General features: G+C 35.5%; 1 long non-coding RNA gene across 1 annotated transcript in view; it reads left to right on the top strand.

Moving 5' to 3' along the window:
• Nucleotides 1–26,199, top strand: part of LOC309654341 — a 201,072-nt gene that overhangs the window by 51,155 nt on the left and 123,718 nt on the right. Inside the window, exon 2 of the long non-coding RNA XR_014260166.1 lies at nucleotides 21,618–21,701. This is a non-coding gene — a long non-coding RNA (uncharacterized lncRNA). The remainder of the gene's footprint in view (nucleotides 1–21,617; nucleotides 21,702–26,199) is intronic.

The following is a 26,199-nucleotide window of genomic DNA, read 5'->3' as shown; positions in this document are numbered from 1 at the left end:
GTAGTATTAAGGGAAAATAACTTTAGAATTATTAAATTTTTCTGGTTTGTTGAAGCTTTTTATTAGTATGTAATGAACCTTTTTATTGCTAATAATGCCTTTTGCTTTAAATCATGTGTGGTGTGATATTAGTATAGATTTCTAAGCTTGTTTTCTTAGTATTTGGCTGGTGCACTTTTATTCATACTTATATTTTCATTCTTTTATATACTTATAATTTAGGTTTGTGGCTAAGTGGCTTTTTAAAATCCAGCCTGGTAATTATTGTCTTTTAAAGGAAAATTTTAAACCCATTTGTTTTTATTGTGATTACTAATACATTTGGATTCTTCCCTACCAAATGCCAAGGAATGCTATCAACTCAGGACTACCTTAGATTAAGTTCTCAAGAGTAAGAACATTTATAAGGTAGAAATATGATAGAATATTTTTGTTTTATTTTTGTTTTGTTTTACTGTGTAGGTGATAGACATTTGTCTAAACTTGTGTGAGGGTTTGCCTTTGGTAGCAAATATTCTTGGGAGTCTTTTTCTCTTCTCTGCTCAGAGCCCAGACCTAGACAGACCATTTCTCTGGTATCTTCCTTTGTTGTAGAGTTTGTCCCCCTGTCTTCCCTACTACTGAGTGTATATCCCCTTTGGGATTCTGTATTTTTGTTTTTAATTTATTTTATTGAAGTATAATTGGTTTACAGTGTTGTGTTGGGATTTTGTATTTTTGAAAGGATCTCTATTCAAATGTTGGCCAGACCTAAGGCTTCTCTTTATCACCTGTGTAGTCATTAAAACTCAAGATCCTGTGTAATTGGCAGCATAAAAACTTGAGATGAGATTTTCTTCTGAACATCCCATTCACATAGTGAATTACCTAGTTATTGTTTCCCCTGGAATATTTCACAAATACATGAAATCAAATGTTTCTTTAACTGGACATTTGCTTTCCCTTCCACATTGGATCTTCCTCAGTCTTCCCAATCTCCATTCAGTCACTGACACCACCGTCTGTCCACTTATTCACACTGCAAACTGAGAATTAATCTTGCCTTCCTCCATTTCCATTTCTGTGTACAAACCATCAGCCAGGTGTATTGATTTTACATTCAAGTGTATCTCAAATCTAATTCTCTGCATCAATCTAGACAAGAGTCGTCATGATTTCTGTAGACTATTTCAATAGCCACCTAACTGGTCTTCTGCTCTAGAGCCCCTTTAGTCTATCTATGCCGCATACACCACACACAGAGAGATATTTTAAAAAATATATTTGATCATGTTACTCCTTTATAATGATTTATCATCATGCTTAAAATAAAATCTAATTTCTATATTATTTCCTACGTAGCCCTATGTTATTAGGCTCCTCTATTTTTGTGCAACCTAAACTCCTTCTCCTACAAACTCTGACAAAACAGACTTTCCCCGGGGCTGTCCTGAGTGTTCTACTCCTTGCTCTTTTCATTAGAGAAAAATACTTCAAACAGCTGTGCTAAGAAGCTTATTTATTATTTGCATTTCCATTTACATGTCATAACTATAGAGATTTCTTCTCTGACCACCTTATCTAAATTATATCTAGGTCTCTCCTTCTGGTCTTGCTGTTCTTTTTCATTAAATACTGTTGGGGTTTTTTTGTTTTGTTCTTTTGGTAGCACGTACCATAGTTTGAAGTTATATGTTGTTTGGGTGGTTTGTTTTTAATTTAAAAATTATTTTAAATTGTCTTATTCTTCATTATAGTGTTAGAATGATGAGCATAGGGTTTGTGCATCTATGAACTCTTGTATTCCCAGCATCACACATAGTAGATGTTCACTAAATATTTCTTACTTTATTAGTCTTGGCTGCAAAATTAATTTCCCTAAATATTACTAGATCTCTCTTTGGAAAGATATACCTTGTGAATTTGATTCAGAATCCAAAGTTAAGGATTTGAGTTTTGTTTCTGCCACTGGCAGCATATCACTTCATTTCTCTGATTCCCAACTTCATCTGTAAATAATAGGCTTGGGTTCTCCATGTATTAGGATAATTCTCCCATTAACCAACTACCCTAGGGTTTTGGGGTACCACAACATTGGGAAAAAAGTTAAAGTATCTTGTGGGGTTTTTTTTTTTTCCCTACATGACTCCCACGATGTAGTGTGAATCAGACTGTCTTGGTCTAAGCTTGTCTTAGAAAGAAGAGAAAGCACATGATTGTTTATAAGTTCAATAATATATTTGTTTCTCAGTTGGGTCCCTTTTCCATTTCCATTTTAACCCATATAGCAAAGGGTGGGAGAAGAAGATCCTGATGCCTGTTTTTCCTTACAGCTTTATCTCCTTTGATATTTCATGATTTACAACTTAACTAAATAGATCATGAAGAGACTATTGTGCATTTATGCCAATAATCAAAAATCCCAACTTCTTTATATTTTACATATCATATAGGGCATTGTTCTATCGATATCTCTTTCACAGAGGGCTGTAATTGGCCCCAGGAAAGGTTGGGTCACCATGGTATTCTGTAGCAATTAACAGGCACTGCTGACAAACTTTCAGCAAATATATGCCGTTTCAACTCTATAATGCTCTGAGAATATAAAATCAGACACCAAGTGTAGAATAGGCTAAGGGTCAAATGCAAAGTTTTTCTGTTTGAGTGCAGTTCAATTTTATTTTAGTACTTGAATTCATAATTAATATTTGGACTTTGTCGTAAGAGGGCTTTGAAATTTTAAATTGCTGAAACATCTCTAACTTCTAAAGATGTGCCTTCAGACCTAATATTCTTTTATTTTACTGTAAAATATATCTATCAATTTTTTGATAAAGTTGAGTTTTTGTAATTCTTTAGAATATAAATTAGGCAATAAAATAACTTGAAATTATATGATGACATGCAGTTAAATTATTTAGAAACAAGTCAAATTAATGGCTTGTTAAGATATAGAACAATGCAAGGAATTGTGTTCTAGGTAGGAGTGAATCAATATATATTTATACTGTGTTTTTGTGGAAAATAAGACAAACATACATTTGAATTCCATTTCTGTAATTTAATAATTGTGACCTTGAGATACCTAAGTGATACATTGCCTCCTGCAACCAAATTGCTAGAGATTTTCGTATTTTATTTTTTAGTGAAAATGATAAGTACCACTTTTAGTTCAGGATTAACAACACTTATAGCCATATGCTTACGGGTTAATGAACAGGTTTGTGTCATTCCTTTTATTGTTTAAATGACTCTAAATATTTCTGCTAATTTGGAGGAATGGCTCCCAAATGTATATTGAATATATTAGATTTCCATTCATTTCCACAAATTGCCTTTCTTAAAAGTGTTAAGAATGGGAACAGTGATAGAAAACTCAAACTTATACTGAACACATGTGTTTTTAGTAAAACCTATAATGATTTGCTTTTACTTAGTGGAAGCAGCAGAGTATAATGCTTGATAGCTTAGACTTTGGAGTCAGACCAACTGGTGTGAATTCTAGCTCTGCCATTTGTTGGTTTACTTATTTGTTTAGGATGAGTGGCTTGACCCAATATGTGGGAAATGGGCTGAGAGAGGTTAAGTTCTTGTCTGAAATCACACAGTTCTTACTGTAATTAGTCCAGGAGAGGATCTAAGCAGTCTGTCCCCCAGTCTATTCTTTAAAAAAAAAAAAAAAGTAATGTATTTACCTGTATATGACCTTAAATGTTAATCACAGAATCTCACTGAAGGCATTTTATGCATTATAATAATTCAGTACTGGTAACCGGATGCCGTTGCTGTCAGTCCTGTGTCCTGGGCCCTCTCTGATCCCTGTTTCTTGGTTATCATACACACAGACAGCCTTGTGTGGTGTCAAGGTCCATGTGAGGCATATTTTGCTCTAATGTTTGTCTTAAGGGAGACTTACTATTATTGGCATCTTTAGTGGCATCTGAGAGTTGGCCATAGAACATTCTTTTATGGGATTCTAACTTATCCAAGAAGTGTGTCAGTGGCAGGGAAAACAGACACGGTATGAAGGATGCTTTCCTAAAGGAATTTCTGAAGCAGTAGAAATTAGTCTGGCTTTTCGAGTGTACTTTTCGTGCACTTTAACTGAAATGACGGATTTGCCATTCTCTCCTCTCTGCTACCTCTTGATCTAGTCAGCACTGGATCTGAGATGAACTCTAGAGCTTTCTAACACAGAGATTTCTGGAAAGCTTTTGGCTTCCAGGATATTTCTGTAACATTCAAATGTCACATAAGGTCCAGAATGACTTTTTATTATTTTAAACTGTTGTTCAGAAAATAATCCAATATTATATTCTTTTACCTATGTAGCATGATATCACTATACAGTCTATAAATTTACATGACCTCTATTGTCAATGACTGTTATATTAGTTTGCTCACATATTTGGTCCAGAGATCCCTGAGGATCCCCAGTGCTAATTAACAGTAGAGTTTCTCACTATCATTGTAAATAGCCTTGACCTTAAATTATTATTTCACTTTGACTCCATTTGGAACCTCCATGCTTGTTCTACAAGGTTTGGTCAGTCACCTAGAAGCTGACTTTTCTTATATGTCCCTATTTCTTCCTAAAAGGACATATTGAGAGAAACATGCTTTAGCATCGTCTCTCTGCACTTTTAACAGCCCCCTGCTGTCCTTTGCTAGGTAAGTGGCTGCCAAATGCTTTGGGACATCCATGGTGAGGGTGCATTGTCCCCAGACTGGCCAAAGAAAACCCAAGTGATCCCTCAAAAACAGACATGAAAAATTCAAATCCCACTGTGAGCTCACAAGTCTTTTGGAATTCAGGAATCATGAAAAGTTAATTAAGGCTTTGTCATAAAGAGAGACTAGCAATACCTAATGTGTAGCTGGTGGGTTACCCTCTGCATACACAGTTACATTCCCTTTGCACAGCTAATCCGGTCCTGCCAGGCTAAGAAATAGGCGCTCTGCCAGATGTTTTGTTAGGTGGACAAATAACACAGCAGGTGGGAATATGGGTATCAGAATCAGACTAACTCATGTTCTCCGCCCATAAACCTCTCCCACTTACTGGGTGTGTGACTTTGGACGAGTTACATAATCTTGCTAAATCTTAGTCTCACCTGATGAAGGGTGATAATGCTATTTATTTCATGCATCTGTCATGAGAATTAATAATATAAAATACCTAAAAACTTAACACAGTTTCTGGCATATGGTATGTGCTTTTTAAACAGGAACAATTATTATTAAGGAAAGAAAACAACTCAGTTGTCTAAAAGGTTTCCCAGGTTCTGTGTTTCTAAGTAGCCTGCAAATTAATCACACACTATCTTTCCATCCCAGCAAATGATGCTGATAGCTATAAAGAAAATATTTTCTAAATTCCACATGTTTATTTTTTTCAAAAATTGCTAAAGCCAGTGGGAGTAGTAAAATGAAATTGTGCCATTTGCAGAGTTGTGGATGGACCTAGAGACTGTCACACAGAGTGAAGTAAATCAGAGAGAAAAACAAATATATAATGTCGCTTATATGTGGAATCCAGAAAAATGATACAAATGAACTTATTTGCAAAGCAGTAATAGAGACGTAGACATAGAGAACAAATGTATGGACAACAAGGTGGGTAGGGTGGGATGAATTGGGAGATTGGGATTGGCATATATACACTACTATGCATAAAATAGATAACTAATGAGAACCTACTGTATTGCACAGGGAACTCTACTCAGTGCTCCGTGGTGACCTAAAAAGGAAGGAAATTCAAAAAGGAGGGGATATATGCATACGTATAGCTGATTCACTTTGCTGTAAAGCAGAAACTAACACAGCATTGTAAAATAACTATACTCCAATAAAAATTAATAAAAAAATATTTGAAAAGGGACTACCAAATATTTGAAAGAATATTTGAAAAGGGACTACCTCAAGATATAGGTGGATACTCTGGGTGGTCAATTAATATTTATCCATCTTAAACAAACAAAAAACAAGTTTGATCAACACCCATTACTGGAAAAACTTGATTTATAGCAGTTACAAATAGACCTCTTCTAATTGCACAATTACCCAGTGTTCCTAGAAAAGAATGTAAATGGTGTAGTTGGATTGGATTAGACATAATACTAGACTAACCACTGGTCAGATGTTCCGATTCTAAAGAAAGTGCCAGGACAGGCCACGGACAAGTTTGTGCTGGGTGTGCGCTGGCAGCTGCCTGATAACTCTAAATTTTAAACATTAAAAAAGCCATAGTAGGGCTTCCCTGGTGGCGCAGTGGTTGAGAATCTGCCTGCCAATGCAGGGGACACGGGTTCGAGCCCTGGTCTGGGAAGATCCCACATGCCGCAGAGCAACTGGGCCCGTGAGCCACAACTACTGAGCCTGCGCGTCTGGAGCCTGTGCTCCGCAACAAGAGAGGCCGCGATAGTGAGAGGCCCGTGCACCGCGATGAAGAGTGGCCCCCGCTCGCCGCAACTAGAGAAAGCCCTGGCACAGAAACGAAGACCCAACACAGCCAAAAATAAATAAATAAGTTAATTAAAAAAAAAACAAAACACATAGTAAAGGCCAAATGCCCACTGACATATTCAATCAAGGTTTCCTGACGTCCTGAAAAACACCTGGATATAGTTATCCAACTGTTTCTGGGAGTTTGGCTATCCTTGTCTGGCATTTTTTCTGTAGTGAGCACACAGTGAACTAATAGTCCCACAGACTGGCACTAAGCAGCTTTTAAAGCAAGAGTAAATGTCACTTAGGATTACATTTCAGATCCCTGTGTCAATCAGCTGGGCTTAACAGAACCCTGAGAACAAAGTCAAGCGGGGGCGGAAAAATAGATGTCATTAGTGCTAGGGGAAACAAAATATCCTTTGTTCGTACATTTCATCTATGAGAGCAATCTCATGATCTCATTCTGTTCCTTCAGAGCTGGTGATTTCAGTAATAAAGGTTGGAACTTGATGTGTAGAAATTCATAGCACGCTGTATTTGCTGAATATTCTGAATCTGCCTCTCAGGCTTCACTCTCCAGCTTTCTCTTATTCTGTTTAGGTGGTTGACCTCCAGGGCTGGTGTAAACCAGGCTCTTTTTCCTTTCAGCTGTTGGTTGAGATGCCCAATGGGAGGACCCAAAAGGAGATTGGTGCACGGGAAGAAAAAGAGGCTGGAGTGTTTATTTCTTTAGTCCCCTCTCTGTGCCTCTCTGCTTGAGGTCACAACTCCTGTTGGATGGCCCTTTCTTGGAACTTTCAGTGATTGTCAGTAACCATTCTGGCTACTTGCTTCCTGTCGTTGCTTACCCCAGGATGCCTCGTCATCCTTTGTGGTTTCCCTTAATTCCATCTTTTGTGAATAGTCCCTTTATTCAACTCTGTGCCTTCATCCTTTTGAGTGGGCTATTTCCTGTTGTGACATTGTTTCCAAAGGAGCCTAAAGGAGCTGAAGAAAGAGTGGCTCAGTGTGATCATGGATTTCTATCAGTTTTCCTTACATGCCTGTTAGGAATTAGAAAATTTAGTAACTTGGGTGTCTGTATATATTCCTGACTGTTAGCTCACAGCCTGAGGGGGAATTGAGCACTTGAGTACTTGGTGGTATGGTGAAGTGAGCACAATGTAGACTTGAGAAAAATAATACATATTTGGAAATTAATGTATTTTTAAATAACCCATGGGGCAATAAAGATTTCATGCGGGAAATTGGAAATATTTTGAGCTGAATTAAAATGAAAACAAAACATAAAAATTATGTTAACTTTTTTCAGGATGCATGCAATTCTAACATATTAAAAAATCAATTATATTTCTATAGTCCAGCAAAGAACAGTTAGAAAATAAAATTTAAAAAATTACCATTTAAAGTGGCTTTGGAGAACAAGAAATAATTAGGGATCGTTGGCTGGAAAAAAAATGCCCAACATGAGAGTTGTGAGTTAAGACTTAGTTGGGGCAAAATGAGGACTATAGCCCAGGAGACGGCATATCAGATAGCTCTGAGAAACTGCTACAGAGAGGTGGGGGGGAAGGTCAGTATATATGTGATTTTGGTGAAGGGGGAGTACATGCAGTCAAGCACATATTTTTTGCACAAGGTTTCTGCTAGTCTTGAGAGGGTTACTGCTAGTCGCGAGGAGGAGACATCACCATAAAGGATTTTAGTGCTTTTCTAGATATGAGAAGATGCAAGGCTTGAGGTCATAAAATTGTCTCCTGAAAATATCTAACTATCTGAAGACCTGTTCTGCCAGTTTTTTCCAGAGCACAGAGTGCCTCATTTCTGATCTTCACGCTGAACTCCTTTCAGGGGATGTTGAAGGTCAGCAGCTGCAGTGGCTCATAATTTAATCCTTGTAGAGGTAGTTGGCAAGTGCCATTTGTAGGTGATAGGATACATTTAACAAAATATGTGCTTGACCTATATCCTGAAAACTACAAAACATTGCTGAGAGAAATTAACATAAGTGTTCATGGGTCAGAAGGTTCAATACTATTCAGATGTCAGTTCCCCTCAAAATGCTCTGCAGATTCACTGAAATGCCAGTTAGAACACTTGTAGTCCTTTTTTTTTTTTTTGGTAGAAACTGAGCTGCTTCTAAAATTTACATGAAAATGTAAGAAAAAAGAGAAAATACAGGGGAATTAGAATATCCTAAATAATTTCTAAAAAGAAAAAGTTGGATGATATACTGATTTAAAGGATTTCCATAGTTATAGCAATCAAGATAGTGTGGTATTAGTATAAGAAAAAAAATAGATCAAGGAAATGCAACAAAAACAGAGTAGAAAGTCCAGAAATAGACATACATATTGTGTGTGTATGTGTACATAAGTTGAGAATATATGTATTTTATTTTTATTTTATTATAATTTTTTAAAAGTACTTGAAACTTTACCTTATGCTATACGCAAACATAAATTCAAAATGTATCAAAGACGTAAAAGTTAAAACTAAAAAACTTATCAAAGAAAGCATAGGATAAAAAGGATAAAACTTCTTGACCTTGGTGTAGAAGATCTGTTAGGACACAAAAAACATGATTCACAAAGAAAAATGTTGATAATTGGACTAAACTGAAATTTAAATTTTCTCATCAAAAAATACTCTTGAGAAAATGAATAGGCATGAAGCAGAAGACTAAGATGAAATTGTATGTATGTGTGTATGTATGTGTGTGTGTATTCAACTTATTTATAAGACTAATTAAAAATGGGCGAAAGATTTAACAGATCTTTCACGTATGGGGGTATGTAAATGGCTAATACCTACATGTGAATATGCTTTCTATCACTTACCATTAGGGAAATGAAAAGTAAATCTTCAGCAATATATGACTGCACACCCACTAGAATGACTGAAATTTAAAATGTTGATAATAATGTGTTGGCAAGGTTATAGAGCAACTGGAACTTTCCTATATTGTTTTAAAAATGCCAAATCATAACAACCACTTTGGGAAACATTGTGGAAATTTTTATACAATTAAATAAATATACATTTACCATAAACACCAGTAATTCTACTTTTAGGGATTAAGTCAAAAGAAAAGGAAACTTGTATCTATACATAGTGTAGACTCTAATATTTGTAGCAGCAGGACTTATAGTAGCGAAAACTGTGAACAACTTAAGTGTCTATCAGCAAGTATAAGGATAAATAAGTTCCATTCAGTGGAATGCTACTCAATAATAAAAATGAGCAATGTACTGATACATTCAACAATGTGTATTAGTTTCAAAAATATTAAGTTGAATAAAAGAAGTCAACACAAAAGTTATGTATTGTATATTACACTTATGTAAAATTCTAGAAAAGACAAATCTAATTTATAGTTACAAAGAGCTTATAAATGGATTTGGAATTAGGAGCAGGAATGGCAGGATTGACTAAGGAAGGGGGGCAAGGGAACTTTTTAGGGTGAGGCAAGTGCTTGTTGTCTTGATTGTGGTGTTGGTTACATGAGTGTATACATGGGTCCAAACTCATCAAACTGTACCCTTAAAATGGATGCATTTTATTGAATGTATATTATACCTTAATAAAGTTGATTAAAAATCAAATTAAGAATATACAAGTATTTCTATTGTTTATATTATGTTACCAAAGAGTAACAAAAGAAACATTGTAATGAATTTATCAGTTTCAGAGAATAAGCCACACAGTGGTTGAAAAACACATTTCTCTTTTAAACTGAAAAACAATTTACTGTCCAAGAAAAATAAAAACTCCTTGCAACCATGATGGATTTTACTAATTAATTGAGTTTACCTTAAATTTTAGTTTTAGTGTAGTTTTTTATTCCCCAGGGGGGAGGTTCCTGAAGAGAAATACAAGGGCATATGTTCATGATGTGAAGAGATACCAATAACTTGAAACTAGGTGGAATTCCTCCATAAGATTTCCATAGGCATTACAAACCAGTTATCTAGCTTTCTTTTTTCATATCTTCCTGATGTCTGAATTCTTTTTTTTTTTTTTTAAAGATTGATTAATTGATTGCTATGTTGTGTCTTCGTTTCTGTGCTAGGGCTTTCTCTAGTTGCGGCAAGCGGGGGCCACTCTTCATCGCGGTGCGCGGACCTCTCACTATCGCGGCCTCTCTCGTTGCGGAGCACAGGCTCCAGACGCGCAGGCTCAGTAATTGTGGCTCACGGGCCCAGCTGCTCCGCAGCATGTGGGATCTTCCCAGACCAGGGCTCGAACCCGTGTCCCCTGCATTGGCAGGCAGATTCTCAACCACTGCACCACCAGGGAAGCCCCTGATGTCTGAATTCTTTTTGTTAGCATTTGTGCCTCTCACCTGTGATCCAAGACCTCCTCTATATTTAATTATCCGCGTCACTCAGAAATTACCCTCCTACTAAAGCATCATTTTCCTATGGAATCATTGTTTTTGCATCTACATTTTAAGAATTTCTCTTTGTAAAACCATTTTTTATCTGCTTTTATTATAAAAATGATGTGTGCTTATTATTACAATTAAAAATAAGAAAGCATATGAATTAAAAATGAGAGTTTTCCCCGTCCTCTTTTCATTGATGAAGTAAACACCGTTAAAGGTTTGCTGTGTATGCTTTTCTATGTCTATAGAAACATAAATATAGGTGTAAGTTGTATATATAGCAGGTTAATAGGTAATCATACTTTATATAGTATTCTGCAACTTGCTTTTTTATTTAACAGTATAAAGTGAACATCTTTCTAATGTGTGTGTGTATAATTGTTTCTCATGGCTGCAGAGTATTTTATAGCATGCATGAACCACAGTTTATTCAACCGTTTGTCCATTAATAAACATTGGGTTTGTTTTGGTCTTTTCCTCTTTTCTATTATAAGCAGTGCTGCTCTAAACATTTCTCTACATATATCTCATATAGTCAGGTTTTTGTTTCTTTGCAATAGAAATCTAGACAGATCTGAGCAGGACCCTAAACACCTTCAGTTGTTTACTCATAACTTTCAAAAATCTGTGTATAAGGAAATAGAGGTTCTTTTTAAAAAGTGCAAACTCTGGCTTACCTACCTCCTACCTCCAATGATTCTGAGATGGAACCCAAGACTTTCTACCTTTAAACAAACATCCTCAGTGTCTTTAAAACAGACATTCTTAGAGCCACATTTTAGGAAACACTTCAAATCTTAATTATCTTGGGCAAGTTGCATAGCGTTTTTGAGTTTCACTTTCCTCATTCTCCCACACTAGAATGTAAAATCCACCAAGGTGAGTAGTGTGTATCTGTTTAGTTAACTGATGTAGAGAACCATGCCTGGCACATTGAAAACACGTAAGTATTTGATAAGTAAAAGAACAAATAAACTAATGAATAAATCTGTGAAATGGAATTAATACCTACTGGATAGGATTGCTTTTATGTTTCAGTACAATAACGCATCTAACACTAAACTGTAAACAGTAAGTATTAACTCATTTTTTTCCCTTGAATTTTCAAAATGCCAGCTACAACTCAATGGATAGTGTTAAAACAACAATAAGTATAATAAAAGAAGGAAAATGAGCTGGCCAGTTCAATGACGCAAACATGATATGCTGTATTTTTTTAATGGAAGGGTTATATAGGTCATTCTATAGCCTACCGTTTCTTTACCAAAAAATCCATCAAGATGGGAATATTAACTTATTTCGGTAGCTTTGTGGAATGTGAAAAATATGTCATAGAGCACTAATGTTGCTTGCTATCATAAATCAAGCTGAGTGTGTGTTTGTAGAAGCAGAGGGATATTTCTGAGGATAATGGGAGATCTATTTAGTTTTTAGAATTATCTTGACTAGTCAAAATTTAAGGACAAAACAGATTCTTCCAGATACAGTGAAATATATTATTTATCCAGATCCTAACTGACATTATTTTTGTCTGGGCTATTTCCCTTTCCATTGTTAACAAAGGAAATGCATTGGTCTAAGAGGTAGACAAAGCTTTGCAAAGTTTTAGGTTTACTAAGTTATGATGGAAAACTTCATCTTCTCATTCATATTAACTTATTGTTTAATTGGTCATTTAACTTCATACTCTGGGAGCTTCTGTGAAACAGTATAGTCATTCATGTAGTTGTAAATACAGTTGTATTGCTGGAAAATTACTGGAATGATGAGTTCCCAAAATAGAAAGTTAAGATTTAGCCTTAAGAGCTTTAGAGACAAGATAAACATAGAATTTCAGTACAACAAATAGGTAGTATTGTACTGGAAGGAGTAAAAGAAACTCATAAGGCATTTTTTTTTGTGGGGGGAGGTCAAGTTAATTAGTATGGTTTATCATAAAAAAAATGAAAGCACTTTCAAAATATCAGCTATTTCTCATAAAAAATTAGACAAGGAAGACATTTTACAAGTGAACATAACGTTAAGATCATATCTTTATAGTGAATTAAAGTGAAATATTATGGAACATCTTGATGAGGCAGACTAGTTTATTTTGTCAGTCATTCTGAGTAATTGAGGGAGGCTTGGGAAGTTAACATATAGATAGATTCCATTATGACTTATGATTGGATGTGATTTCATAGAACTGATGTTTGTTAATATAACAATCTAAGAAAAAAAGGAAGGAGCAGCATTTTTGCCCCAAAGAGGAATATTTCCTATTACCACATGTTTCATCTCAGAGGTGAAAGTAAAACTGATGCAGAGAGAAGGTAAATAACTTGCTCAAGGTATATAGCTACTAAGAAGCACAACCAGAACAAAAAATGTCATTGACATAATAAAGAAAGAAAATCCTTGAAATTTCTGACTCATATTAGATTTATAAATTAAACTGGTTGCCAAAGAATCTTCTACCATTTCTTTGGTGGAGAATATTACATTAGTCAGCTGCATGTTGTTTCCTAGACACCTTTTCATGAGGAAGGTGGGCTTACCTGGACTTCATCTGACCCCATAGATGGTGATGGCTAGTTCATACAAGCAGGGCTGCCTTGTACATTTCTGGTATCCAGCTGCCCTAACCACATTACCTCTTCTGAAACCTATTTTTATCAGGCTAAATATCTAGATTTGTATTTGTTTTAGACATTGAGTATTTTGCTCTTTGGCAGGAATTGTGACTGTTAGCAATTTCAAACTCTATGTTGTAGTTTCACCTACGTGAGAAAGAAAGTTTGGCTTCTTTGGTTGCTTAAGTGAATTCCCACATCCGTGATAGGCAAGCCTAGCTGTGTTCTTTGTGCAGACAGAATGTCCCCTGGGTCCTGTTGCAGATTCTCAGAATGTTCTAACTCCTGGTTACCACCACTATGGTATCTGTCTATTCAGTTTGAACGTGGCTGGAGCAGGTTGAGCCAAGTGGGTGGGAACTTGATCCAGGTAAATAAACAGGATTAGATGGTGTTACCAGCTGAGTCGGCACTTTGAACAAAGGCTCAGAGGTGGGACTAAGTGTCATATAAATTATGCGTGGTGGGAAGTGAGTGGGAAGTACAATGAGGAGATCAGCCTGGTTAAAGCAAACAGTAAATATATGGAAAGTGACTTATGCCCAGAGTGGTGCCAGATTTCTGCCTGTGTTGAATTCTAGGCAAGGAGTTGTAGGTAAGTCCCTCAGGATGGATTCAAAATAAAACACATTATATGGAGAGCAGTGTAGAACTCTTGTCATATTCCAGGCCAGAAGCAATGAGAATGTGACTTGAGAAGAAAAAACACATTTCAAAGCCATTATTAACAAAAATAACAAAGAATTAGTAGTTCATATATCACCAAACTCATAATCAATATTTACTATGTACCTCATTATATGCATTGGATCAAGTTTGCCCATCAGTAAGATAGTTATTATTGTGATTTGGAGATTAAAACCAACTTGATAAATAAGCTGTCACTAGGGAAGTAGCTAGTCTATGGAGGATGTATTAGTATACCTAATGCAGAACAGACAGGACAGCCTACATGGAACTTTGAAAAAAGGAAAGGCAGGTGGGCAAGTTTTTCTTTCTCTTCCAACTCACCCCTTCACCCCAGCTGGACTTCAGATTCAAGAGGCCTCCTTAACTCTCAGACTTCTCTTCCTGGTGAGAGAGAGTCATTCTGAAGCACTATAGGTCACACACAATTGGAATCAAAGTGTTACTTCATTGGCAGCTGGGGATCTGAATGACCTAGACTTGTCCAAAGAACCGTGGAAATCATCAAAAGATACAACTCTTGAGACATATGACTCATATTAGAGTTTTATATTACTGGCTGCCAAATAGTGAGTCTTAGGACATCTCTGAGAAGACATTTGTCAGGTCATCTCTGGATATTATACTTAGATGTGGGAAGTGGGAATCTCTGGGGCTTTCTTAGTCTTGTCCTCTGTGCAGCTGCATCTAAGGGGAGATTCTGGCTTGTCCATTTGATATTTGTTTGCTGTACATTCAAGAAACTTTGAGCTTCCAAACACTCAGGATACAAAAATAAAGGTTTAATGATGGAAATAGATAAGTAAACATGTGCATAGGATAGGAAAGGGACATCTGTGTGTGTATGTGTTGGGAAGGGATACTGAGGTTTCCTACAAAAATATGACTTCTGAACTTGAGTTAAAGACAGACTTCTAGGAGCTAACCAGATGAGAGAGGGTGAAGGCAAGGGCATTCTAGGCTGAGGGCAGAGTTTGAAGTCAACTCCTACTGGACATTTCGTTTTATCAGTTTAGAAAGATGTTTACAATATCATGAGGGCATTTGAAAGGCATTTATTCTCTGAAAGCTTTCTTTTTCCTTCATTCAAAAATAAGTGAGTTGTGTTTTGCATACAGGTTGACAGTGGCAGAAACTCTGAAGGAGAAGAACTCCTTGAAATACTCAATGTGACGGGTCATAGGACCATGCCCTCCAGGAAAATGGAGGAACTGGTGAATCTGTAGTGTCGATGGGTTCGTTTTAATAATGATGGGAGACTTTCTTGAAGGGGGTGGGGCTTAATCTGCCTTCTGTAGATTTCTGAAATCAGCCTGGTTTAACTGTTTCAAAGTTGCCGGGGTTTATTTGGTAAGGAACTGTGGAATTCCTTATCCATCAGGGAGTCTTGAACGTGGATAGGGAGCTGGCTGTCCAGTTGGAAATACATACAATTTTATGGTTAAAATAATGTGTTCACTGAGCAACCATAGAGTCAGAAAAAATAATCTTTGATAAAAAAGACGTCCATCTCCAGGCTTCAGATTCTCTTCCTTGCATAGTAGCAGATTTCAGTGCAACTTCTTCTCTAAGTAATTAATACATATGAAAGATCCATCAGAGGCACACACTGACTGAATGCATTAGGAGCCATTAAAAAAAATCAACAAAAAGGACTTAATATTTCCAGTATGAGGAAATAGGTATGCTTGTATTTGTTCAATGAATAAGTTAATTAATTAACTGTTAAAAGTTTGTTAGATGTTTGTTCATCATGTTTGTCCATGTTTCGACGGCAGTAAAAGACAGAGTAAAACTCCAGCAACTATCTTCATGATATAAATGAAAAGCAATCCTCAAAGTGCTGGGTGATATTTTTCTCTGTGATGACCTTTAGCAAGTGTCATGCTCTGTTCTCTAGAAGTTGTTAACTCTCATTACATACTTCACACACCCTCAACATCAAGCTTCCTACGTTATTTGTGACACGTCTCCAATCACAGAATGTTCTGTAAATAATGCTCCCAACGTTTCAATCTTGCCATCTCTCATGAGAGTTTGGCCCAAGCAAACATTTTTTCATAAAACAACAAACAGAAATTTATTTAAATCTGTATTTAAAAAACCTCATAAAATCTTTTATTTAAATGCTATTCAGAATGTAATGCAGTTTTCTGAAAAAGGGGGAAGGGAGCTAGTATTCACTGAGTGCCTGCTTTGTGCCAGGGGCATGTCATGTTTTTTCCTAATCAATTCTCAAAACAAATTCAAGAGGTGGGTATTAGGCTCTATTTACAAAAGAGGAAATTGAAAGTCAGAGGTAAAAACGCTTGTTCAAGGTCACATAGTTAGCTAATACTGAGCAAAGATTTGAGCTTGAGTCTGCAAGACACCAAACCTCTTCCTCGTTCTCTTACACTCTTGTGAGTCAGAGGGAATTATCAAACTTTAGGGTGCCATGGACTCTACAGCTGCAAAAGGAAGTGTTAAAATATACTTATGTTCAGGAAACAACTAACTTAGTACCTAGCATCTCAAAACAACTGAAATCAAACAACAACACAAAACAAACAACACCACCAAAAACCCCAGCCTAATGAAAGTGTTTATATCTTCTGCCAGAGGAGATTTGAGATGTTTTGTCCAGACAGTTTTAAAATACCAACAAGAAGTGTTCAACTATCTAATTTCAGAAACAAAAATATAAATTCATTAAAATAAATAATGTTCACTCCCACACAATATCCAAAGAAAGGAGAGATTTATTTGAATCATTTAGTTTTCTCTGCCAGGATTCATGTAATTATTTAGCATTTTGATAACATTTTCAGTAACTTATATTCTGTTTAATAACAATCACACATGCTGAAAATCCTCAAAGTAACTATGGACACATAAGAAAAGTAAGCACTCTTGTGGGATGCTTTTTTTTCTTAAATGGATGATAATTAAATATTGTGCTAATAAGTATGCGAAACGCGTTTACCAAGTACCTGAGTTAGATGCTTTTTATGTCAAGACCACACTGCAGTTGGTAAAAGGGACAAGGATTAGAACAGAAAAGCAAAGGTCAAAATCAGCAACAAAACTTTACTGCATAAACCCCATATATGAAAAAAGAACAAGCTATTTGACATTAAATGCAAAAGAAACAAACAAGTTCCCTGGGGAAGGGTTAATTAAAGGGGCATTTTAAACTGTGTGTATTCAGACAGAATCTCAATCTCACTAAGCACTGTGTTGAAGATTTACATGGTTCTATTTCTGAAGGAGTCCATTTTCTCTTCTTTTTTCTTTTTATGATGATGGTAGATAAATATGCACTTCCGGAACATGTGCAGATACTGGAGGTTTTGCTTGAGAGTAATTAGAATTCTCTATTTCCAGTTCAAGGCCAGGCTACCAGATGTTTATTTTCTCAGGACAAATAAGTTTTTGTGGACTTTTCTGGGCACTCAGTTTTTCTATGTATGCTTTTAGCCTTTGCAAAGGCCACTGCTATCAAGAAATAAGAGATACTGTCATTGGTTCAATGAAGACTTTTACCTACCTGACAGAATTCAATTGTCTGTTTTTCAAGATTTAAAAAAAAAAGTATCTTTAAAAATTATTATTAATGCTATAGAGATTGAATTAATCAAATTCCTAGGTTAATGATGCACTGTTATTGGTACATTTAATGCTTTGCTCTTGTTCAACTTTACCCGTTCATTTCATCTGGCTACTTCCTTTCCTGTTCTTCCAAAAGTAACCAATTTAATTTAATCTATAAAAATGTGTATATGTGCATTTTTAATACAAAGGGACTATTTCCTCAAACATAAATTTGGGTGGTATTTTTTGGAATGTGAAACATTTACTGCTGTTTTAAAATTTCTCCAAATTTGTAAAGTAAATAAACTTAATATAAAAAATAATAAAAATTACTCAATGCTAATTGTATGAAATATGAAACAGAGAGGAGTAAAATAAGGAAAATGTAATCCATGACCCTATCGCACATTATTAATATTTTAGGATATTTATATATTCATTCATTTATTATGTCCGTTTAATCTCTCTCCACATGTACACCTTTTTCAGCACCTATTTTGTGCCAAGTACTGCATAGGAATGCAATAATGAGCAAAACAGATAAAATCCATGCTCTCAGAGCATCCAGTGTGTGTTTTGGGAGAGGGCACAGGTAAATATCAACCAAATAATCACACAAATATGTAACTGCCACTGTGATTTAGTGCTATGAAGAGAACTATATGACACAATGAAAGATATTAAGAGGGAATATCAGATAACTAGGAAGAAATAAACATATATGATAATGAGATATTGAGGAAAGTGTATCTTATCAGGTAAGTTCCTCAATGAAGAAGATTTGAGACAAGATTAAGGCTGAGTGGAAAATAAGAAATAGAAAGTGTGGAGTAAAGAAAGAAGGGAGGAAAAGAACTTCCAGGCAAAGGGAACAACCTTTGTCAAGACTCCAAAGGGAAATGCAGGAGGTGCATTTGATGAGCATAAAGAAGGTCGGAGAACCTGGAGCACAGAATACAATGATGAAGAGTTACCAGACACCACACCATAGTTTTTCTTTTAGGTTGTTATCAATTTTGATCTTTATCGTAAAGGCAATGGAAAATCATTGCACTGTTTTAAGCAAAGGACTTGTATAATGAGATCGGCTTTTTAAAACGCCACGCTGCTTGCAAAGCTGCAGAGGAAATTGGAGGAGAGGCCAAAGTGGATTCAAGTAGAAAGATTGGTAGGTTTTGATGGTAGTACATAAGAGCTATGACAGTTGTGTAGACCCAGCTGCTAGTGGAGAGAAAGAAAATGTGGGCAACTTTGAGAGATACCTAGAAGCTTAAACAGATAATACTGGTCACGGATTCGGTGTGGGAGGTTAGGGAGATTGCCTTACATTGACCCCTAAGTTGTTGGCTGACCTAACTCAAAAGAAGATAAGTGCTGTGACAGGAAAGAGTTAGGGTAGTTGGGTTTGAGGGAAGTTTCTGAATTTAGCTTTGGGCATGCTGAGTTTACTGCTTCAGACTTTTACGAGGTATCAGTAAGCAATTGCGTGCGGATGTTTAGGGTTCACACAAGTGGTCTATGCTGGTAAGATGTATTTGGGGTTCCTGGGGCAAGATGGTAATTGAAGCTATAGGTATGGCTGTCTGTGCACAGCTGGGTTTTTTTTTTTTTTTTCCTTTTTCTTTTTAAGCCAATTCCTCACTTAAAGTGATAGTGCAAAGCAGATAAAATCCACGCTCTCAGAGCATCCAGTGTGTGTTTTGGGAGAGGGCACAGGTAAATATCAACCAAATAATCACACAAAAGAATAATGTCTAAATAAGCTTGTGATCAGATGTGACTTAATTTTTTTCCCATAGGAAAAAGGAGCTATAACTCTTCCTTATACACTAAAGTTTGGGTACAGGATGAAAACAATTAAGGTTGTTTTAAATATTTAAAAATATTTTCGTCCTGTTCTTACACTGAAATTTGATTACCTCATTTATACTGTAGAGGAAATAGCACATGCCAGCTAGCACATACAAGCTACAGCACATACTCTATATAATAGTGACTTGAGCACACAAGGAATTATTTTTCTTCATGTAAATGAAGTCTAGAAATTGCTCTCTGGGGTCAGTATATTGGTTCCACAGTCATCAGGGTTCTAGGTTTAGAACATGACTTAGGACCTTAAGGTTGCCTTATGATCCAAGATGGTTGCTACACCTCCAGCCATCACACCTGCAATCCTGGAAGCAAATATAAAGCAGAAGAGAAAGGTACTGTCTACCCACAGCTACAAGGGAAGTTGAGAAATACCATCTTTTAAAAGGACACTTTGCCATCTGAAATAATGTCTCTTCTCCTCTTCTGTTAGTGAGGAAGAGGGGGACAAGGAATATGGGTAGGCAGATAGATCTTTCTGTCACAGAACATGTGGAGATTGGGTTTAATTCCAGGTCCTGCTGTTAATGGGCTTTATTACCTTTAAAAAGCCCTCTGTGAAGAATAAATGGCATACTATATGTGAAAATGTTGTTTAGTAAATGATATACAATCTTAGCCATTGTTATTATTTCCAAAATGACTAGCTGTGTAGGTACTTGAAAAGTAGTTCAATTTTTGTTATAAATGTTGAAAGACTACTTGGATTTCAAAATTACTGCTCTAGAAATAAAAGTTATTCTTTTAAATGTATGACTATTGCTTTTCCATAGCTATAATAAATATAATTTTGTATCTTGCTTTCCTGTTTAATATTACATTCTAGGCATTGCCCATTTTCGCGTAATGCCCATAGCCATCAATTTTAGTGGCTGTATAAAACAACAAAATCAGTATTTTGTAAATTTGCTGTTATTTCAGTCATTTTCATGAGTGAACTGAAGAGCCCACTTCTTTTTTCTTTGATTCATGCATTATTGCATTCTTTTAATATTCCAGAAAAGAAACTTTTATGGAGTATAAACTATTAACATTTTGAATCACTATGTTGTACACCTGAAACTAATATAATATTGTAAATCAACTGTATCTCAATAAAACAATAAAAAGACAAATGAAAAAATTTCAGAAAAGTATTAAATACTGTAGAAAGTAGGACATTTTGTCTTTTTCCTCATTTTAAAGGAGTGTTTCTTGTGGTGAGAGTTATTGATTTACTCCTATTTTCTCTAAACTGTTATCTAGCATATTTGTTACATTTCACAGTTTGTAGCTTCTAATGAGAGAATCATTTAAATTTTATATATCAATGTGATATATTTTATTAATGGACTTCCTAATGTTAGATCTTTGTATTAGGAGAAATTTACTCTCATAGATAATTTTCTTGCAATGCTATTGAATAGTTTGAAATAATTTTAATTATTAAAAAAATTAGTTTACTAGTCTATTAGTTACTTGTGGCATGTAATAATAATAGGAACATTTGTTTTTTACCATGTGCCATTTATTATTTCAGCATTTTATGTAATTCATTTAATCCTCTCAATAATTCCAGCATTGGGAATATTGTTATCCCCACTTTGCCGATGAGGCAGCTGAGGCACTATTTCTATCACAGTGGAAATCAGTGTTAAATTAGCTTCATAAAATGCATTAAGTAGTTCCCTATTTTTTTAGTACTCTGACATTTCATAGGGTATAGAGATGAGCTACTTCTTGAACATTTGAATGAACTCACCAGTAAGACCAGATTCCCCCACAACATTTGGGGAGGAGATTCTTTTAAATTATTTCCATGTCTTTCATAGTTATAGCTCAGCCAACTTTGCTGCTTCATCATGAGTCGCTATTGATATGGCAGAAAGTGGCTACGTGTTCGGTAACTCTGGGTTTCTCTCAGGGAACATGGGATGCCAACTTTGCTCAGCCTCCCTTGCAGCCAGTGGCCTTCCAGTTAGGCCAGCGGAATGTGGATGGAAATGATGTATGCTACTTCCATGACAGCCTTAAAATGGTCCATGTGACTGACTTCCATGGTTATCTTCTCTCTTGTCTAGATGGCTGTAAGTGGAGGAAGGATGCTAAAGTCACTGCTTAAAGAAAACCTGCCCAGGAGTCAACCAACTCACAGTCAGTTTGCCGTGAGTAAGAAATAAACCTTTATTGTTTTGAGCCACTGAGACACATTGCTTGTTACAGAAGCTAACGTTATTTACCCTAATATAGTTGGTAAATAAAAGTTTGCCAGAAAAGTGGACATTTTATCCATGCTTTCAAATTTATTAGCATGGGGTTACAAATTTCTTAAAATTTTAAGCCTTTGTGCTGTTATTTTTCTTTTTTAAAAAGTTATACTTTTCTCAATCCCAATTTTGTCTATTATTTTGCTTATATTTTCATCTTTTCACTTTTCTAAAGAAGAGTTAATTTTATAGTTTACTTTATTAGCTTTTAGGGTGAGGCTAGTATGGCCTGTATGCTTTCTCTTTTCTCCCTTCCTTCCTACATATTTAATGATATTTCCTTTGTGGCAGAATATTTGATTCATATTTTTTAGATATTCCATATAGGCTTGAGAGAATATGTGTATTGTTTATAATATTTACAGATTTCAAGAGTGACTTAATTCTTTCTAGTTTAAGTGTATTATTCAAATGTTATGTATTTTCCATTATATTTCAGCATGTCAGTATCTTTTAAAATTTCAACCAGTGTTTTAGTCCTTACTCCTGTGTCCTGGATTTACTCAATTTATTCTTTTTTTAAAAATTTTTTTAACGTGTTTATTGGACTATAATTGCTTTACAATATTGTGTTAGTTTCTGCTGTATAACAAAGTGAATCAGCTATACATATACATATATCACCATATCTCCTCCCTCTTGTGTCTCTCTCCCACCCTCCCTATCCCACCTCTCTAGGTGGTCACAAAGCACAGAGCTGATCTCCCTGTGCTATGCAGCTGCTTCCCATTAGCTATCTATTTTACATTTGGTAGTGTATATATGTCAATGCTACTCTCTTACTTCGTCCCAGCTTACGCTTACCCCCCACCCCTGTGTCCTCAAGTCATTTCTCTACGTCTGTGTCTTTATTCCTGTCCTGCTCCTAGGTTCATCAGAACCATTTTTTTTATAGATTCAATATATATGTGTTAGCATGCAGTATTTGTTTTTCTCTTTCTGACTTAATTCACTCTGTATGACAGACTCTAGGTCCATCCACCTCACTACAAATAACTCAATTTCGTTTCTTTTTATGGCTGAGTAATATTCCATTGTATATATGTGCCACATCTTCTTTATCCATTCCTCTGTTGATGGACACTTAGGTTGCTTCCATGTCCTGGCTATTGTAAATAGTGCTGCAATGAACATTGTGGTACATGACTCTTTTTGAATTATGGGTTTCTCAGGGTATATGCCCAGGAGTGGGATTGCTGGGTCATATGGTAGTTCTATTTTTAGTTTATTAAGGAACCTCCATACTGTTCTCTATAGTGGTTGTATCAATTTACATTCCCACCAACAGTGAAAGAGACATATAACATTGTGTAAGTTTAAAGTATGTAAAATGTTTATTTGATACATTTATAATTTGCAGTATGATTGCAACTGTAGTGTTAGCTAACACCTTTATCACATCACATAATTATCATTTCTTTCTTGTGGTGGGAATAATTAAGATCTAGTCTTTTAACAAGTCTGAAGTTTATAACACAATATTGTTGTCTATAATCACTTCCCTATGCATTAGATCTTCTGGACTTACTTATCTACTAGCTGCAACTTTGTACCCTCCTATATCTCTCCTATTCCGCCACTGGGGAATCATTTTACTTTCTGGTAAACATCATTTTACTCTCGGTTTTTAATGAGTTTGGCTTTTTTTAGATTCCACATATAGTGATATCATACAGTATTGGTCTTCCTATGTCTGACTTATCTCATTTAGCATAATGTCCTCAAGGTCCATCCATGTTGTTGCAAATGGCAGAGATTCCCTCCTTCTCATGGTTGAATAATATTTCATTGTGTGTGTACATATCACATCTTCTTTATCCATTCAGCCTTTGAGGGACATGTAGGTTGTTTCCGTATCTCAGCTGTTGTGAATAATGTTGCAGTAAACATGGGAATGTATATCTTTCTTTGGTATCCTGTTTTCATTTCCTTTGGACATATACCCAGAAGTGGAATTGCTGGACCATATCGTAGTTCTATTAATTTTTTTAGGAACCTTCATATTGTTTTCCATAGGGCTGTACCGATTTATATTTCCACCAACAGTACCCAAGTTTTTCCTTTTCTCTACATCCTTGTCAACATTTGTTATCTCTTCTTGATGATAGCCATTTTCACAGGTATGCCATGATATCTCATTGTGGTTTTGATTTGTGTTTTCCTGGTGGTTAGTGATATTGAGCACCTTTTTACGCAACTGCTGATAATTTGGATGTCTCATTCGGACAAATTTCTATTTAGTCCCTCTGCCAATTTTTTTCCTATAGTATAGTTGATTTACAATATCATACTGGTTTTGGGTATACAACATAGTGATTCAATATTTTTATAGATTATACTCCATTTAAAGTTATTAAAAAAATAATGGCTGTATTTCCCTGTGCTGTACAATATATCCTTGATACTTACTATTTTATACATAGTAGTTTGTGTCTCTTAATCCCATACCCCTATCTTTCCCCTTTCCCCACTGGTAACCACTAGTTTGTTCTCTATATCTGTGAGTCTGTTTCTGTTTTGTTATATATATTTGTTTGTTTTATTTTTTAGGTTCTACATGGGAGTGATAACATACAGTATTTGTTTTTCTCAGTATGACTTATTTCACTAAGCATAATACCCTCCAGGTCCATCCACATTGTTGCATATGGCAGAATTTCATTTTTTTAATGGCTGAGTACTATTGCATTTTGTGTGTGTGTGTATGTGTGTGTTTGTGTGTGTTTGTGTATAGCACATCTTCTTTATCAATTCATCTGTTGATAGGCACTTAGGTTGCTTCCATATCTTGGCTATTGTAGGTAATGCTGCTATGAACATTGGGGTGCATGTATCTTTTTGAATTAGTGTTTTAGTTTTTTGAGGAACCTCCATACTGTTTTCCATAGTGGCTGAAACCAATTTACAATCCTGACAAAAATGTACTAGGGTTTCCTTTTCTCTACATCCTTGCCAACATTTGTTATTTGTAGACTTTTTGATGATAACCATTTTGATGGGTGTGAGTGGATATCTCATTGTGGTTTTAATTTGCATTTCTCTGATGATTAGTGATGTTGAGCAACTTTTTCATGTGCCTGTTGGCCATCTATATGTCCTCTTTGGGAAAATGTCTATTCAGGACTTCTGCCCATTTTTAATCTGATTGGTTGTTTCTTTTCATGCTGAATTGTATGATCTGTTTATATATTTTGAAATGTTAACCCCTTATCAGATAATGGTTTGCAAATATTTTCTTCCCTTCAGTAGGTTGCTTTTTCATTTTGTTGATTGTTTCTTTTGCAGTGGAGAAGTTTTTATGTTTGATGTAGTCCCATTTGTTGATTTTTACTTTTGTTGTTTTGTGCTCTTGGTTTTATATCCAAAAAATCATCACTGAGACCAATATCAAAGAGCTGCTTCCTATGTTTCATCTAGGAGTTTTAAGGTATCATGTTTTATGTTTAAGACTTTGACCATTTCAAGTTAATTTTTGTGAGTAGTGTAAAATTGAGGTTCAATTTCATTTTTCTGCATGTGTTTATCTAGTTTCCTCAGTACCATTTGTTGAAGACACTATCCTTTTCCCATTGAGTATTCTTGGCTTCCTTTTCAGATATTAATTGTCCACATATGTGGAGCTTTAATTCTGGGCTCTCTGTTGTTCCATTGATCTGTGTGTTTATTTTTATATCAGTAGCATACTGTTTTAATTACTATAGCTTTGTAGTATAGTTTGAAATCAGTAAGAGTAGTGTCTCTAGCTTTCTACTTCTTTATTCTTATAGTTTCTTTGTCTAAGCCCAAAGTTGGCAGAAGGAATGAATTAAAGATCAGGGTGGAAATAGAGAACAGAAAAACAATAGAAAAGATCATAGAAATTAACAGTTGATTTTCTCAAAAAGATAAACAAAATTGACAAACCTGTAGCTGGACTAAGAGAAAAAGATAAACAAAATTGACAAACCTGTAGCTAGACTTTCTCAAAAAGATAAACAAAATTGACAAAACTGTAGCTAGACTAAGAGAAAAAGAGAGAAGACTCAAATAGATAAAATCAGATATGAAAGATAATACAACTAATAGTATAGACATATATAGGATCATAAGAGACTACAGTGAACAATTGTATGCCAATAAATTAGATAATCTAGAAGAAATGGATAAATTCCTAGAAACATACAACCTGCCAAGACTGAATCAGGAAGAAATAGAAAATCTGAACACACCAATAATGAGTAACGAGATTGAATCAGTAATTAAAAAACTTCCAACACAAAATAACACTAGGACCAGATAGCTTCACTCGTGAAATCTACCAAAAATTTAAAGAAGAGTTAATGCCAATCCTTCTCACACTCTTCCAAAAAATTGAAGAGGCGGGAACATGGGGACCCTTCCAAACTCACTCTATGAG

Source organism: Balaenoptera physalus (assembly GCF_965194825.1).
Source record: "Balaenoptera physalus genome assembly, chromosome: 2".
Lineage (NCBI taxonomy): Eukaryota > Metazoa > Chordata > Mammalia > Artiodactyla > Balaenopteridae > Balaenoptera > Balaenoptera physalus.
The sequence above is the reverse complement of the archived record's forward strand: the minus strand, read 5'-3'. Positions and strand labels throughout refer to the sequence as shown.